Below are 18,002 nucleotides of genomic sequence, written 5' to 3' on the forward strand. Positions count from 1 at the left end.
ATATATGTAAATACATTTTTGTGTGTGTATGTCCAGACACATAAATAAAAGTGTATGCTTTGACCTTTTTTAATACCACCTCATTCTTGGGATTTTCCAAATTATTCACCCTGGTTTTTCAGAATAGGCAAAGCAGGGAGAGAAGGGCATTCAGAGGCCACAGACCTCTCCTGTCATCACAAATGAAAACCTTTTCATAGCTCTAACCTTGATTGCTCCCTTGCAGTGGGGACCCTCGTTAAAGCCATTCAAATGTCAGTATGCTGCCTGAATGCAGGAGGTAAATTCTTCCCTGGTTTCCAGAGAGGGCATCACAGCATGCCTACATTTGCCTCATCATGAGGGCCAGCAGGATGGACTACCAAGCATTCAGCAGTGGGGTAGACATAACATGTCTGCAGAGGTAGGATACAGCTAGGAATATATTCTCTGATGGATTAAAGATTTGATTCATTTGGGATGTTCCAGGACATCCAACCTGGCCTTTCTTTGCTGATTGGAAAGGTGCACATCTTTCTTAAGTGTCCTGTCAGACCCACCATCCCAGAAGATGCCTGACAGAGGTGGTGACATCTCTCAGGGTCAGAAGCACCCATGGTTAGACCTCCTAAAGATAAACCCCTGCCCATTCCTCTTTGGGCCTGTTGTGTCTTGGGGTGTGATCCCATTGAGCTGGAGGCACAGGAGAGGGAATCAGAAGTCCCTACATGATCCACCTTGAGTGTATCTTTCTTGACACCCTCCCCAGCAGGGTGACACCCTGGGAAATGAGGAGACAATGGTGAGGAGCACATCCTCCCAACACAGAAGCACTCAGATTCAGCAGTGTCCTTGCTCTCTGTTTGCATAGTACTGTTACTATTAATGCAACAACCAGTTGATTTACACCAGTAAATCAATTACAGATTAAGGAATGGGTTCAGAAGAATATTTCAGGATCCCAAGTAGTGTGGAATTATCTAACCAAGTCTACATGTTGATCCATTCCAGCAGCTACATAATTTTTTACTTTCTGAGAAAACAGCTTTTAAAAATATGTTCTAAGATTTTTTAATAACCGTTTTGTGTACCGTTAATTTGCTGCAATGGTTATAGTGGGAACTTTCACTTTGTACATCTTGTTAATCATTGATGTCTGGCATTTTGTATTCTACTCTTAAGAAACTTGCCAACAAAGATGTTTCAGTGGAGTTTTTGTGGAGAAAGTGCTATCAGTGGCAAGCAAAATAAAAACATTGCAAGAAAGTCTCAACACTCCTCAGCATTTCCAAGCCAGAATGTGTCAAAGTTCAGATGTACAAATAACTTACAAAATGACCAGATTGGATCTGTAAGGTGAGATGCAGGAGTATTCATAGTTTGCAAGAAACGTGGAGTCCATATAGCTTAGTCCACAATTTCCAGCCTTTATTAGGGTCAAGTTTCTCATCCTTGAGCTCAATAGCTGTGCTCCTCTAAACTTCTCAATGTCAGCTTACCTACCCACTGGCAAAAAAGCAGGGGCAGCAATTACCCATCCTTTCAGAGCTTTGTAAGGATTTTGGATTATAGATCAGCAATGGATAAAGGGAAAGACTATTCCTTCCATTTAACAGCTTTAACGAAAAGTGTATTGGTGGTCAAATTATGTTTTATAGCTGGTCAAGGCTGTGCTGAAATACCTGAAGCCTCTACAGCATCAACCAACAATTATAAAAACATCTGTTGTGAGCTGGGAAGCATACTGTGATACTTTTCTAGGCAATACAGAAACTCTCTCTTTTACAATGACATTTTAAATATGCAGTTCAAATAGGCCAGAAGAAATGTTTTTACTTGCGAAATGAACCCAACAGAAAAAATATTTTTCCCACAGATAAAAGAGTAGATGAAAAAATGATTCAGAAGCCAAAGAAGACTTTCCTTTTTTCACAGTAGATCAGGAAAATATTTAGTTTGGAAATATTATTGCACAAAAGGCATATTTTAATGCTTTGAATTTTGCTATATGGATTATGAGCATGTCAAAGCAAATTTTGCAGTAAGATCCAAAGAAAGCTTTCACATGTGCAAGAATTGATGGCTTTCTAAAAAGTTTTGCAAGCCTTGGTCAGATGGGTATTGAATCACAAAATGTTGTGATTTGAAAGGAACCATGCAGATCATCTAGTCTCAGCCCCGCTGCCATGGGCAGGGATGCCTTCCCCTAGATCAGGTTGCTCAAAGCCCCAACCAACCTGGCTTGGAGCACTTCCAGGAAGGAGGAAACTACAACTTCTCTGGACAGCCTTTTCCAGTGCCTCTCTATCCTCATAGTAGTATGCGTGTGTTAATTTTAAACTCTGCAAATATAGGGCCCATTTCTCTGAGAGAGCGAAGTTGCTGCATTTTGATACAATTTCTTTGTCTACCTGAAATCTAAGTCCAGTGAGTGAAATTTCCACAACAGAAGCAACTCAATTCAGGTTGTAAATTTTCAGGATGATGGAAATACCCTGTTCCTTTGTTTCAGTTGGCCAAAACTGGATATTTTGTCCTTGAGTTCTTCTGGCGTGATAAAATAATTTGTTTACCAAATTTATTATTGTGGTCAACTGCAATATTTTGAACAGTGTCATCACTGAAATTCTGCTTAGCCTTTGTCAGTGCACCATTAAAACTGATGACTGGTGGAGTGGTTATTCGTTTGCACTGAGAAAACATAGCTTGGGGTGAGACTCACTGACTGGTAACTCCTGCAACTAAAACTGGACATCTAACTTAGTCTAGGCTGATAGCTCTTTAATTTCTGCTATGCCAATGTCTGAAGTTAGTTGAGATAAATCTGTGATGACCAAAGCATATGCAAGAAAATGAGACTTAGATATGGCACAGTTAAAAGTAGAACATGAAAGCTAATTTTTTGCATAAAGCATATCTGGTGATCTTGCCACAAGTGAGAAAGAAGAGCTTGGTACACAAAGGGCACGAGACTGCAATTCATTGATGAACATTAAAATGTAATTCTGTCAAAACCCAACAGGACGCATTCTACATCCTTTACTTGTGCTACCATTTCCTAGAAATCCAATTTTTTTATTTGAAATTACTACACACAGAGAAAATTATCTTAATTCTGAGATGCCTCCACTGTGCAACCTTTTTTTAACCTACTCTATAAGCTACTTCAAAAACAGCTTCACCCTTCTTAAAGAAAAAATAACCAAAAAAACCCCAACCAAACAAAGCCAGAAAAACATAAGAGACAAAATACAGTGAAATTGTCCTTACAGCAGAACTGGAACAGACTGGGATGTGCAAAACACTCACTCCACTGGGCACCATTCTGGCTGATGAAGTAAAAAATTGCCCACTTCCCTGGGCAGCTTGTTCTAGTGCCTGACAGCTCTTTCAGTGAAGAGATTTTCCCTAATATTCAATCTAAACCTCCCCTGGCGCAATTTGAGGCCATTTCCTCTGGTGCTGTTGCTTTTTACCTGGGAGAAGAGCCCAATCTACACCTCGCTACAGCCTCCTTTCAGGGAGTTGTGCAGACTGAGGAGGTTGTGGTGGTGGTTGGGCTTCAGTCACATCAAAGCAAAATGTCATCTTACAGAAAGGTGTCCTTTAGCTCTGCATAACCCGAACAGATTCTCTTCTGTTTTCATTTGCTGCCTTTTGGAACATGCCTATGATCTCCAAATACATCAGCCATGCCTTTCTGTTCTCCATGGGGGAACAAAATAATGATATGTTGTCCTGTGAGCAGGGCTTCATTTGGGAGGATGATTTTCCTCTCATTTCTGCTCGCGCTGTCTCTGCTTCCTGCCTCACTCCACTTCTCTGCCGTGTCAGACAGCAAACCCCCAATCATCACTTACAGCACAGGATGATCATGGAAGAGGAGCTGGAGAGAATGTGCAGCACAGACACAATCAGAAGCAGCAGCAAACAGTATATCTAGGCATATATGAATTTAATCCTGATCCTAAGTGTCTCCAGCTCATTAGACAGTCCCCATTCAGCCACAGCCCTCTGAGGGAACACTTGTTGAAACTCTGCTGTCCCCAGTGAGACTTAAACTTGTGCTTAATGGTCAATATCTGCAAAAAGCATTATTTGGAGTTGGAACATGTTTACTACATGAAAATGCATAGCTGCTTTTTGGGATCTTCCAGTCAGGCCTAGAGATGGGGACTAAAGTATTCTTAGCCAGAAGTGCAAGTTAGTGTGAATGTCCTTGGTGAGGGCAACAACCAGTTGATTTGTCCATGATCTTTCCTCACCCTCCCACGGGCAGCCAGGCAGCCAGGCCATCTACAACCATTTCTAGTGTCTTTGAGGTTGGCACTAATTGCCACCTCAGGAAAGGCACTTTCCTGCAAGGTGGGCACTGTCATTAGGAACTCAGCTGATACCACACTAATTCAGGGACATCTCACCTACTGTGAGTTAATCAAAGCAGAACACTAGATAGGAAAAGCACTCTTTCCAGCACTGAACACCACTTACACCTCTCACTTGCTTTTTGAATATATGATAAAACAAATCTGAAAACCCCCTAAGCAAGCAAACTCCAAAGCAATCCAACCATCAAAAGTCTGGATTAAAGAGCACAGGTGGCAAGAAATTTTTCTTTCCTTGTGTGTGGTCCCTGATGCAGATGCCTTGTTTTCACAACAATTATAATGAAAGCATTTTTATTTTTGGATGCTCTTTAGGGTACAATGTAATACATCAAAATAAATCATTGCATTGTATGCCTGTTACAAATGAAAGCTGATGCACCAAATGTCAGGGTTGCTTGCTTTGATGAATCAATGAATATTGACAGTTTTGCTAACTGTGGAAGAAAGAAATGGCAGTGAAGGAAAAATGTTGGCTTGATACAAATATATAAATATATAAATGAAATTTCAATAAGGTTTATTTAGTGATGATATTGTTTCAAGTAAGACAAAATCTGTCCTTGTGCTTTAGTAGAGAACCTCTGTACCCTTTCCCCTCCCATATTTTCACTTCTTAAATGAATTCAACAATCATCATCTTTGAAAGGGCATTCATTTCAACTTTTGTGGAGAAAACTTGTGATCAGACCAAAAATATTTGCTTCAAGGCTGCTCTCCTTCCTGTGAGACAGGAAGTATCTCTGTGATAAATTAACTGTGGGTGAATGCTAAGTCTTTAATGAGAAAAAACATGCTCGGTTGGATTCAACCTTTCATGTGAAAGCTGTTTGGGACCTTACTGAACAGAATGTGTTAATCAAGAGAAAAGCATAATTACTGTCTTGTCAATGGACACAAATGAAAAAGCCTGGTGAAAATGAGGTTGAAGTGAACTCAAAAAAAACCCACAAAAAAAGAGTTTTTCTGTGCTGTTTTCTGAGAGCTTGCTTTACACTGCACAGTGATTTATGACAATTGGAATCTCACTATTTCTGCAATTAATATTACTGGATGCTTCCTATTCAGAGGAATGTTAATCATAATAATGCAAATGGAAGTATTATTGCAGCTATGCTTCAGAGTTTGTATTTCATATTGAGCCAAAGGTTCAGTACTCAGCATCCTTCTCAGTGGAGCATTCATGTTGTATGGATAGATGGATGTGCACAAAAGGTAAAATAACTGAACTAATATAAACCAGAATAATATTTCTGGCATATAGCTTCCCATTTTGCTGTAAGGATTGGACTTTTAGGTTTTTAAACCAATGATAAATTATTGCAATGCACTGCTAATTGCACATTACAGAAGCGGTGTAGAGTATAAATTGCATTGGTGATGGACTTAGATTAAGTTTCTTATGCTTATTTTTAGCAAGTCAAAGGCAATTCATTTCCAACTGGGCCGTGTTTAAAAGTTTGGAGTGAAAAAAACTGTGTAATTATTTCCTAATAGGAGGAGAATATTGGTGACAATATTTTATCCTACATATCTTTTTGCACTAAATGTATTAATGGGAAAGGAAGAAGCAAGAACACATATTAATTTGGACATGTGTTTAAAAAATATAATGAGTATTTATAAATTTTGCTCCTGCAAATATTTTCTAAATTGTCTTCTTCATATTGTTACCTCCCTCTGCGCTCCCTTGGATCATTTCTTAGCCTGTGATTAGTTTCTTTATGATTGCTGATGCTTCTGGAAATATTTGGTCTCTTTCTTTTTTCATTGTTTTTCTTCCCTTTTTTTTTCCCCCTTTTTAATGGGGGTGGTAGGGTGTTGCTTGTTTGTTTTTTCCCCACGAGTTTTGATTTATGAAGAGGGTGGGAGGGAAGAGGGGATAATAGTAATGTTTAAAAAATCCTGCTGGCTTTTATTAAAAACCACATAAACTTGAAGTTCTTGAGAATATTTCAGAGCTCGTTCAGAAACATCAATTAATATTTCAGAAAATAAATAACCCACGTAAATAAGTCCATGCTACAAACGCCTTTTTGCTGTAGCAGGAAGGTGTTTTTAATTTTCATCCAAAATGAATGTAACTACCATATTAAAACTGTTTATCAGGAGGTGACAGTGGAGGATGCTGTGCATGTAGTCAGGGGGATCCTACTTTTTGGGGAATGTAGAGCAGTGACTGGAGCTGAGAAGTCCATCACATCACATAATTACCTTCTTGATAGGAAAGAGTTCTTAGGTGGGGAACACATTTCAGACTTCGCAGATCTGAATTCAAATCCAGTATAAACATCCTGTATAACATCAAGGAAAACATTTTAGTCCAGAACTTCAGAAATATTTCAAAACCCAGCTGAGTGAGAAGGAGGTGAAATAACTTTCAGGACCAGATCCAACAGATACAGCTATCAGTCTTATTCTATACCCTGTGGTCTGGATTAAGCAGTTATGTGTTCTGAGTACCTGAGTCTCACTTTTTCTAAATCACTTTACATTATTTGGGCTCATTCTTTCAAAATGGCATTGAGGTCATGATATAAATATAGATGTACTGACATTTAGGGGTTTGGGTTGTTTTATTCGGGTTGGGTTGGGATTGGTTGGTTGGTTGGTTGGTTGGCTGGTTGGGTTATTTTGTTTAAGAGATGAAATCACTTTGATGGTGCATTTGATCATCTCAGAGATACAAAGGCAGGTATCTCACAGTAACTTCTAGAAGACAGGTGTAAATGCAAGAACAACCTTAAACCCTCTTTTTCTAATCATGACTGCTAAAGGAACAGAGCAGACCACCTCCTTATATTTCTGTGGAGGAGGTTATTCTCCAGAGTGGGAATAATAACATTTCCCTGCCTTGACAAACACTTTAAAAATACATATATTGAAAATCAGGAGGAGTATAGGTGTTATGGTGATGGGGGACCCAAAGTCTACCAGAGTCCCAAGAGAAGAGAAAGAACAATTTATACTCACTTCCTCCTCATTTCCAGATCTTACAGAAAAGCATTCTGGTGAGTGAAGGCCTCTTCTGCTTTTGTTTTCTGTCTATTTGAAGTGAGCATCAGCAAGAGAGGAGACTCACAAAATTAATTCAGATTGGCTTAGATAAGAACCCTGTGATGTTGATTAAAAACCATCCACAGGGCCATTAGCAAAGTGAGATAATAAATGAAAATGTGTTGAATCACATGAGTTCTCTAGTGGGGGAACATCAGGGAGCAGTCTTGAGTCCAGTCTTCTTTAAATATCTTCATTCATTAGCCAAAAGACAGGAAAAGAGTACATGTTAATTAAAATCACAAATGATCCAAATTGGGAGGCACTGCATAAATCAGCAAAGATAGGCTAGAAACCTTAGGCAGGAAATGACAAAATGAGATGCAGCTTTGAAAAATGCATGTGGAGGAGAGATAATCTGTACGAGGACACAATCAGCAGCAAGGAGGGTTCTTCAAGAAGCAGAATTAATGGGAGGAAGACAAAGGATGTGGACCATGGAGTAAAGGGCAATGTAGCAGAGCAGCTATTTAAAGGTGGCCTTTGCACCTTTTCAGTAGACAGCTTGGACTCAAAATTAATTTGCGATTGGCAAGATTGAAAGGTTAATGTACTTTTGGACCATATATGCAGAAACAAGTTGCCAAGGAAAGATGTGGAATCCCACTTCCCTAAGAGCATGCCACCACATCATTCAGTGTTCTAGTTTTTTTTTTCCAATTCTGCAAGCCCTTGTGCACCAGAATGCATGTAAAATAGATGCATATCAAACAAAATGGGTAGCCTGGGAAAGATGATGGATCTGGTAGATATGGCTCTCAGGGAAACTACACACACCTTGTTGCTGTGTTCTCTCCTCCATCTCCCCAGTCTCTATGGGATTTTGTCTCCCTGAGACAAGGAAGGAGCTAAGAGAGGGGACTTGAGACTAATTAGCTAATGAGAGGCAGCAGAGGAGCCCTGGTGCTGTTAAACTCTGTCTTTGAACCTCCTACTTATGGTGTGACAGGTTTGTCACACATGCATCATTTCTTTTAAACTGGGGCTCTTCAATGCTACACACAACTCAGATAGGACATAATTTACTGATGTGAGTGGAAACAGCAACAGGCATCTCTGTAAGATCTGTCATTTCACTCTAACAAAGGAAGAAGACTTAAGGAAGGAGGTATTTGGTGCAATCACATAAATAAAAAAAAAACTTCCTTCACCTTCTGAAGCCTGCAAAAATCACAGAACAGGAAAGGAACAACTGCTGAGTTAACTAGAAACCCTTAACCTACAATAGAGGAATTGATGAATTACTCTTTTGGCAAAGGAATTGATGTTTGCACAGTTGGTCAAGGACAGCGATTTCATTCTGAATGCTATACTGAAAACCTTGTTTGTATTACCAAATGCATTTATTTCCAGGAGGTGACTAAGCATACCCTAGTAATGCTGATGTGATATTACAGCAGGAACCACATATGCACACATGACTGTTTAAGGTACCCTATCTAATGGTTAGTAGTTCTTTTTAATTCCCTTTTTTATAGCAAATAAGTTAAAAATCACTGAACAAAAGGCTGATTTTTTTTTTAATGTCTCTGTATTTTTCAGGTAGACTGAGAACAATGCATGTCTAGGCTAAAACAGTATCCTACAAGAAGCATTTGATGGATTGTTCTTAGATATTTCTAGGAAGGCAACTACAAAAAGTAAGTGTTAATTCCAGCATGTGGAATTTTTAAATTATGTTTTGTTGTTTAAAATGAAATTGTGATAGTTGTAATGTTTCTTGAGCAGATTTTTCTAACTGGAGTCATGAGGAATTTCTCTAATTTCTCTAGAATGTGTCTGTTATTGACTCGTATCTATTTTTATTAGCTGACAAGGATAATTTGCATCACAGTCCCAGTTATGGATGCATTTTTGCTGTGCCAGGAACTCTAGAAACATAGACATTCTCTGCATGAAATGACATACATCTTAGTGGAAATCAAGATCTGTGCATAGTGACAGGCAGAGGAGACTCTGGAGGTAATAAGAAAGTGTTGGTCAGTATGACAGGCAATGCTAATAGCACACCTGCAGCCCAGTCCTTGTCAGGGATTTTTAGATAATGCTACAGAGAAAGAAAGGCAGTAACAAGGTAATTGAATATATGTTTATGGAGAGCAACATGGAAGAAAATACAAAAGCACTCATTTGAAAATCCAGTGCATGGACTGTGGAAAAATTACTGCGTGGGTTGATTGGATGCAGGCAGCCTAGTTTTGATAGAAATGGGGGAGAGAAATCAATGCTATATCTGCAAAAAATGGTCTTTGTATCCAGGAAATATCATAAGGGCAAATTTACATCTGTGCTGTAAGTGAGAGAAAGGGATTCTGCAGAAATTAATATGTTCAATGAGAAGGTCTGAGATAAGAGATTTAGGTAGATGGGTAGAGAGCAAGGAAAGGCATTATCTGAAGTATGATACATAGAACATTCTTGGAATGTGTGTTTGGCTCCAGTGTGACTGGGAAGTGGCATCTGGGAGAGGAGTATGAATTGAAGATGATATCAAGGTTAGAGGCATGTGACAGGATGGTGGCATTGTCCACAGTGATCAAGCAGGAAGGTTGCTTGGAGACATTGCTGGGACATCTCAAATGGAAGGAAAGCAAAGCTGGGGCTGTTCAGTACACAGAAAATTACAAGGAAATGGTAGAGAAGCAGAAGCTTGAATCAAAGCATCATGGAATAGCTGAGGTTGGCAGGGACCACTGGAGATTGTCTAGTCACCTTTCTAATAAAACCCACTTTCTTAGAGAAGGTTGCTGAGGGATGATCTTTAATCGTTTTTCACCTGGAAGTGAAGGGCTGCGACATCTATGGCTCCTGCACTGTAAAGAAGCAGGAAGTGCTCACCTCAGCCTGGAAAGTCTTGACATGAGTGATGAATGGAGAGAAAGAAATATCTGTCAATGCTAAAGCTACAAGTACAGTAGGAGGAGTTCTAAAAGTCAAAGCCATGAATATAAAGTGATATTTAAATTGATGCAGAATTATGTGTACTTGCAAGACAGAATGAAAGTGATTAGTGAACACCAGCACTACACAGATACTGGCAGTCCCTAAAGCATGATAGTTCTGCCGATGAGTTATGTCCTGGACTTCATTCTGTATTCCTCAGAGAGAAACCACTTACTCCTGTAAGGAATTAAATTGCTTTTTTTCCATAATCTTAAACTCATAGGAAGGTTTGGATTGGAAGGAACCATAAATATAATTTAATTCCAACCCCACTGCCATCGGCAGGGACATATTAGGGGTGGTGTGAGCTGAAATGTTGTGTCTGTAGGAGGAGTTCAGAAAGTTAAACCCTGAGAAAGATCTCACTGCAAGATAAAGACTACTCATAAAAAAACCCAAAGAGAAAGAAAAAGAGGAAAAGAGAGAGAAAGAGAAGAAAGTAAAAGAAAAACAAAAAGAAAAAGTGTTTTCAAAGTCAAGGTTTCATAGTAAGTGGTAACAGTAGAATGAGGTGACAGAAAACTGAAAGAAGTAAGGAAAAGGAGAGGAAATCTATAAAATAAAACTTCCCAAATGGCTGGGAGTCGCTGCACATGACAAGCTTTCTTTATTAAGAGATGGGAATTTCAGAGGACCTGTCCAAATAGCTTTTTACTGAAGGTGAATTCTTACTTGTCAATGTAATCTGAAGACTCTTCTTTGTTACAAAATGGTACTTATTTCAAAATGTAATCAGTTTTTCACAACCATGATGCATTTGATAACCTTTTTGCTACCAGAAGATCTGAGTAGTGACAAAAGGTCAAAGAGTCAATAATAGAGTTCATAACAGTTCTTTTCTGCAGAATCACAGGCTTTTTCCCCAGTTATGTCCAGCTGGGCAGTGGAGCCAGTCATGCCAGCTGTGAGGCAATCACATTTCCCCCTCAAGTGGTTGGTCCAGAGCTGCTTCCCAGGTATGCCATGCTGGCTGGTCCAATACGGTCTGTGAAGTCTTAGAATTATAGAATGTTTGGGGTAGGAAAGGATCTCAAAGATCATCTAGTGCCAACACCCCTGCCATGAGCAGGGACACTTTTCACTAGACCAGATGTCTCTGTGCTCCATCCAATCTGGACTTGAATTCTTCCAGCAATGGAGTAGCCACAGCTTCTCTGGGCAACCTGTGGCAGTGCCCCACCACCTGCACAAGAAATATTCTTTTCCTAATATCCAATTTAAACCTGACCTCTGTCACTCTGAAGCCATTCTCCCTTGTCCTGTCCCTCCATGCCATTGTCAAAAGTCCCTCTCCAGCTCTCTTGTAGCCCCTTTGGGTACTGGAAAGGGCTCTAAGGTCTCCCTGAAGACTTCTCTTGTCCAGGCTGAGCAACCCCAACTCCATCAGTGTGTCTCCACAGGAGAAGTGCTCCAGTCCTCTAAACACCTTTTCGGCTCTCTTCAATGCACACAGAAAATGAATATGAACAGTACAAATAATAGAGTCTGTTATCTTACTGTCTCATTAAAAGTAACAACATGCCTCAGGGTATAGAGAGTATTTCTCAGGAGCAGCCAACATTGATCTGGAAACAGTATGATTTTTTTTTTTTGGAGCTGCTGTCCATTTACAGCTCTCAGTGGAAACTGGCTCATTGCTGATCAGACTGCTTTTACTCAGGTGAGGAAAGATGACATTAGGTAGCTGGCATTTGGTCCCCAGCTTGAAAACACTGACTGCTGTTGTTGGCTGTCATGCCGTTCTGCTGCAGCCTGTGCACTCTTTTCCTTTCTATTTTCCTGTTAGCACCGTAAGGCAACTCTTATATATTTGGGGACTTTTGCAAGCATTTTATATGAATAAAGTTTTGGGAATAAGTTTTTGTAGAAATTGCCTTTTCCTCAATAAATTAGAAGCTGCTAGATAATATGTATGTCTTTTCAAATTTCCTTAAGTCCCCTGTCTTCTTAGCCTTGATCAACCTGTCACCAGAACTGCATGGCACATCTTCTTGTTTACACTACAAATCCAAGATAAGCATCTTTAGCAACTGTGTATTTATACAGCATCTAACACCTTGGGCTCATGATACACTCAAAGCCTCCAGGTGCTATAACTATAGAAATGTTACATAATGCTAGGGATCTTCTCATTCTTCCCACAAGGCATCTTGTTTCAAGCCACAGTATAGAGAGACATCCTTCTAAAAGGTTCTATTTATTCAAATCAATGTCATGCAGTGTTAATTAAGCATTAATTGATACTTATTTCCTATTCTCTGAGGTGCCAGATCATCATTTTATTTGAATAACCCTTGAAGTTTGGCTCAAGATACCGGAGGTATGATAGAATAGCTTTGTCTTGGAGACTACTAGATTCATTATTTATTAAGTTAGTTATGTATTCACTTGCTTATTTATTTTTGCTGCCAAGTGCATGAGTTTCCATAATCTTTTCCCTTCCCATTATTTAAGAGAGGAGGAACTGGAAAACTACAAGAAGGCTGTTAATAGCAGCTTGGCTGTGGAGTGTGCAGCAGGTGGGGGTGGCTGTAGAAACCAGAATGAACTCATAAGTTTATTACAAGAACTGTTTGTGCATTGTCTGTCAATCGTTTTCTGCCTGATCAGATTTGTGGGTGAATTGCAGATGTATTTCTTGGACACATCAGATTTTTCTTTTCTTTTGCTTTGCCGCAGAAAGCTATTTCCAGCCCAATTTTTTTCCTCCTGTTGTGACATGCAGGAGATGCGATCTCACACCCTCCAAAGAGCTGAAACACAACAGCAGTGCAATAACAAAGATCCCATCATTACATTGTTTGGAAAAAGAGGTAACTTCATAGCAGTGGAACCGCCTTTAGCTGCAGATGTGGTGTATCTCAGAGAAATCTTCCCCTAGGGATACTTATTGCTCATCTCCTTGTAGGTTTAACAAATACACCAAAATATCGTGGCATCTTCCTTCTGAAAGCCACGTGCTATGTGGAGAACATTAATGACATAGGCTTAACCCACAGCCTGCACAGTGCAACAGCTTCTATTCATACCCCCCACCTCCAGGAACAGGCTGAGCCATCCAGATGCTCTGGCACAGTTTTGCTGCTTTTATGATCTTACAGAGTTTCACTCAGGATTTCTTTATGTATCTCTGGATGATCTCACAATGCACTTTATAGACCCATCTAACAGTGCCATGCATGAGACCAACACATGTGTGTGGTGCACTCACAGCCTGTGACTCTGAGCAGCACAGAACAGTGGCAGTTATGCATTCTCAGTTCTCTCTGCATCCCTGCATATCTTCCCCTTGCAGCAGATGTGTAGCTCCTATAAGCATTGTAGCATATAGAGCAATACTGTAGCATATAGAGCACATATAGATGTGCCATGGCCAAAGCTCCTTGACACCCCTTACTTTGCAGCCCTGATTGAGCAGCACAGCCCGTGGTGACACATGCCACTCCTGGGCACTGTGTGCAAGCCTTTGTGTGTCAGCCACAGCCATGGTACAGAGAGCTGACTTACTGTGGGCTCAAGTGGCAACTCTGCATCTGGGAATTTTCATCCCAGTTTTCATTGAATCTTAAAATCATAGACTAACAGAATGGTTTGGTTGGAAGGGACCATGAAGACCATCTAGTTCCAGCCCTGTGCCATGGGCAGGGACACCTTCCACTAGACCAAGTGGCTCAAAGCCCCATCCAACCTGGCCTAGAACAACTCCAAGGATGGAGGAGCCACATCTTCTCTAGACAGCCTTTCAGCTGGCCTCTGCCACCCTAATAGTGAAGAATTTCTTCCTGATGTCTAATCTCACCCTGCCCTCTGTCAGTTTGAACCATTTCCCCTTGTCCTGTCCCTCCACATCCTTGTTAAAATTCATTTTCCAACTCTCTTGTAGCCCCTCTACATACTGGAAGATGCTTTTGTTCACTTATGTTGGCTGAGGTAAACTCACTTGGTTCATGGTAAAGCTTTCAAATGCTCTGGCTGTCCCCAGCTAGGCTTGTTTTAATTTACTGAGTCTAATTAGACATTGACTTATAGGGTGAGGTGACAGTGGGGTGAGGGAGCAAAATTTGCTTTAGGGCACATAAGCATAGTTTCCATTTTGCAGGAGAGCATAAAATGTTTCTGTATGAAAAAGCAGAGCTTTTTCATCCCATTTTAAGGCTAATTTTGCCACTGTGTCTGACTATCCTCAACTCTGCTGCTGGGGAAGTTTGTATTTTGTGTGCTTTCTCACTGGGGTTAAGAAACCCCTGCATGTCATCAGGCAAAATGAACTAGAAGGTGAGTTAGGGGCATTCATTTCTCATGCAACAGGATAATCCAAGCAACAAAAGTATGGAAAAATAATGAAAGTGAGTTATAGCATCTGTCTTCACCTGGTGCAAGAAAGCACCCTTGAGTACTGTTGCTGGAAATTGTTCAGCATGTGTTTAGCTCCTATGAGGAGTCCTATTAAGCCCTAACTTGAAGGACAGGTTTAAATACAGAAGACAATTTAAAATATACTTCAAGAGGTGAGATTCTTCCCCGATTCCCTTTTGTAAAAACAAAATAGTGTTACCAATGATAATAATGGACAGCCTCGGTTTGGTAAGTTTTATCTGCTTAAGAAGTGAAGCAGTCTCTTTTTTTGCTGTATTGCTAAATTTTTTAATAATTTAATTTTTTGTGCTGTATGCCGAGCAGACATGACTCTTACCTGGTCTTGTCAAAGAAGTAAGTTCTTTATTTTATCACATTTAATCTGTTAGCAGGGGTGGATCAGTCTGACTAAGATGAAACTACTATCCTGAACATGCATAGTGCTAAGTAATATTAGCAATAAATATAAATAATATCTATATAGATAACTCTTGCAATGTTAGTATTTTGTCAGCATATTTACCTAATGTGGCTTTGTTGGTAAAGATAACTACATTGGGTTTTAATAGAGATGTCAGCACCTCTGAATTACAGGCCAGCTCAGAAAAGACAAGTTGCATGTGGCCATGTTCACAAGAACCTTCCACATCTAGGTGGACCAACAAATACAAGAGTCTATGAGAACAGCAGCCCAAGTACAGAGAATCTAAAGGCTGGATAAATGTTTTTCTGAGCTGGACATCTGGCTCAAGGAGGATTGTTCATCTCTGCATGATGAAAACAATTTGTTTTCTCCAAGGATTGCTAAATGCAAGGTACTTCTGGGGAGGGGAAGGTGGATGCATGCCTAAGGCATGCACTCAGACCTATGGAGCATTCAGTCCTTTTGGGAAAATAAAAATTAGCTTGACCAACCGCATGCAGAATTGCTGTCCTGTTTGAGGCCAACGCACAATTCATCTGCAGTACTCTTTTTTTGCTGTCTGTGCCAGGGAACAGGCACTTTTAAGTGTAATTATCAGGAATTAAGGAGTAATTATTCTGGCTGTCCCATCGGGGACAAAGCAGAAGAGGATCCCCAAGGAGTTTCTTCAACAGGCAAATGCAGAATATGCTGTTTATGTTTACAGGATCTTAATTCACCCATTTTAAACTGTGTGTATAAATGATGCAGCTGTGCTGGGCAGTGCTCAGCTGCAGAATTTGTTCCAAGGGCTGTTCCCAGTTAGACTCAGCCACACCCCAAAGGATGTTGGTAAAATATCCTTACTGTGCATAAAATGTGCTCTGCAGTCACAGATGATGGACTTGATGAGATAAAAGGAATTTTTAGCACTTCTCCTGCACACTTCCTTACAAAGAAGACCATCCTTGACCCTCAGTGCCTGAGGACTGAGTTCCAAGCTTCCATTTATCAGAACAGTGTTTTTGAGTTTCTCTTTATTTTCTTAATTCTATTGAGGGTGGTTTTTTGCATTTTAATGGTGTGACATTTGCCAGGGAAAACATTTGCAGCAATAAATCTCATCAAAATCTCCACCAAAATCTCATCTATTGCTTGACATTAATTTCAATCCTTTCCACTGCAGCTGTCTCCCTGCAGGTTTCATCTTTATGCTGGAAGACAGGGATTTGCTCATCCTGCTCCTCTGCTCTCAGAGCAGCCTCTGGGTATTACATGACCGTAGGGCACAGGGGAAATTTTTGTGTTTTTGCAGTTAAATGCAGTGGCATAGTTTTCTTGCTGTTCCTACTTGTTTGATCCTCTTTAACCAATTCTTTACCATTCCTTGGTGATCTGTAAACACACCCAACTAGCAGAAGTTCCAGCTAATCTGGGAATAAATCCACTGGCAGAACAGTTTTCCCTGTTTTTAATTGCCCTGCTTATGTAGAAAGTCTACAGCAGCCACCTCTGTTCCACTGGCTCTTGGAGAGGGACATTGTCTGTCTCCCTCACACTGCACTGGCCAGCCATGAAAAGCAAAAACCATGTGTGCCATGACAAAAGCAAACAGCACATGTGCACTGGCATGGTTTTCTCTTTGGACAGGAGAATTGTGTAGCTGCAGCATTGAGCTCCCCAGGGAAGAAAGCAGATCTGCTGTAGGGGGTCAGAGAGCTGATGGCATCCTAAAAACCATCCTCCCAGGCATTATTCTGTTCATTTGTTTGGGAAATTAAAACAATTTGCAAGTGCATGCAATGAGTCCAAAACTGAGACTCTTAAAAATGTTAACATTGAGATTTGATGACTAGACCTTGGGGCAGCAGAAAAGCACCTCTGGGGCACCTCTAAGAGAATTCTGCTTTCTGCCTGGACATACTGAATTCTTCTTCAACAAAATATGAGAACTGGACCTGCTACACGCTGAAAATGGAGCAGAATATCCCAAAGAAAAATAAAAGAAGAAAAATAAGTCAGCTTGTTTGTTTCCTTGCTCAGTATTTTAAAGCCTGTAGTTGTCATCCTGGGGGAAAACTGAGGGAATCAACGGGACACGAATTGCTTTGTGATGGCATGACTTGCTGAAGCGATGAAATGCATGACGTTTCCTGACACATGCATATTCTTAGTAGCTGCTGATGAGACAGGATGAGTGGTAGTGCAAATGTTTGCTTATTTGGGGATAGCTTCTGATATGGAAGGTATGCAGAGCTATCTTCTTAAGTCTGTCACAGCCAGGCACATATGTAACTGGGAACAGCGGTGGGTGTTCATTCTCCAAGGACACCTCGAAGACTGTGTCCAAAAAACCCACGAATCGTGTTTCTGGAACCCTTTCCAAGTCATGATCATCTTGGAGTGCTGACCATCCATGTCAGTGTTGCAGGAACTCGTGTGTAGGCTGTAGCTTTGCAACATTCAGAGGCAGGATATGGCTTCAGGAGTTGACTCTGAGCTCCAGTTTGAAAAGCGGTCTTTTGTTTTTCCCTGAGATGCTTCTCCACAGTCATGCCAGAGGAATTGTCAATTTTGTGGCTTTCTGAGACAGCTTGGACTTTCTGGGAAGACACCTGTGTCTATTTTTCCTCTTCTTCTTTGGCCATCTCCTTTATTTTTCCAGGCTTGCCTCCAAATTCTATGAGTGCATTTTGCATCTTAGGTCAGTTACTCCCTGGTGAAAATAAATGTATTTAGAAAATCATCTGAAAATCCAGATCAAATATTAAAAAAAACCCCACTGCCCTTCAGCTTACCAAAGCCTAGACCACTTGTGTCTCCTTTATTTTTTTTATGACCTTTACAAAAATTTTCATGAGAAAAGGTGGCTGCTCTCA

At 40.4% G+C, this 18,002-nt stretch overlaps 1 protein-coding gene across 4 annotated transcripts in view; it reads left to right on the top strand.

The window, feature by feature from the left end:
- The window catches only part of TENM4 (teneurin transmembrane protein 4), a 917,609-nt gene that overhangs the window by 512,323 nt on the left and 387,284 nt on the right, over positions 1-18,002 (top strand). For all 4 annotated transcript variants that reach the window (XM_085066138.1, XM_085066148.1, XM_085066158.1 and 1 more), the window contains one exon: positions 8,964-9,061. The gene's annotated coding sequence lies outside the window, so the exon portion shown is untranslated. The remainder of the gene's footprint in view (positions 1-8,963; positions 9,062-18,002) is intronic.

The sequence above is a fragment of the Lichenostomus cassidix genome, chromosome 1 (assembly GCF_008360975.1).
Source record: "Lichenostomus cassidix isolate B80296 chromosome 1, HeHo_3.0, whole genome shotgun sequence".
Lineage (NCBI taxonomy): Eukaryota > Metazoa > Chordata > Aves > Passeriformes > Meliphagidae > Lichenostomus > Lichenostomus cassidix.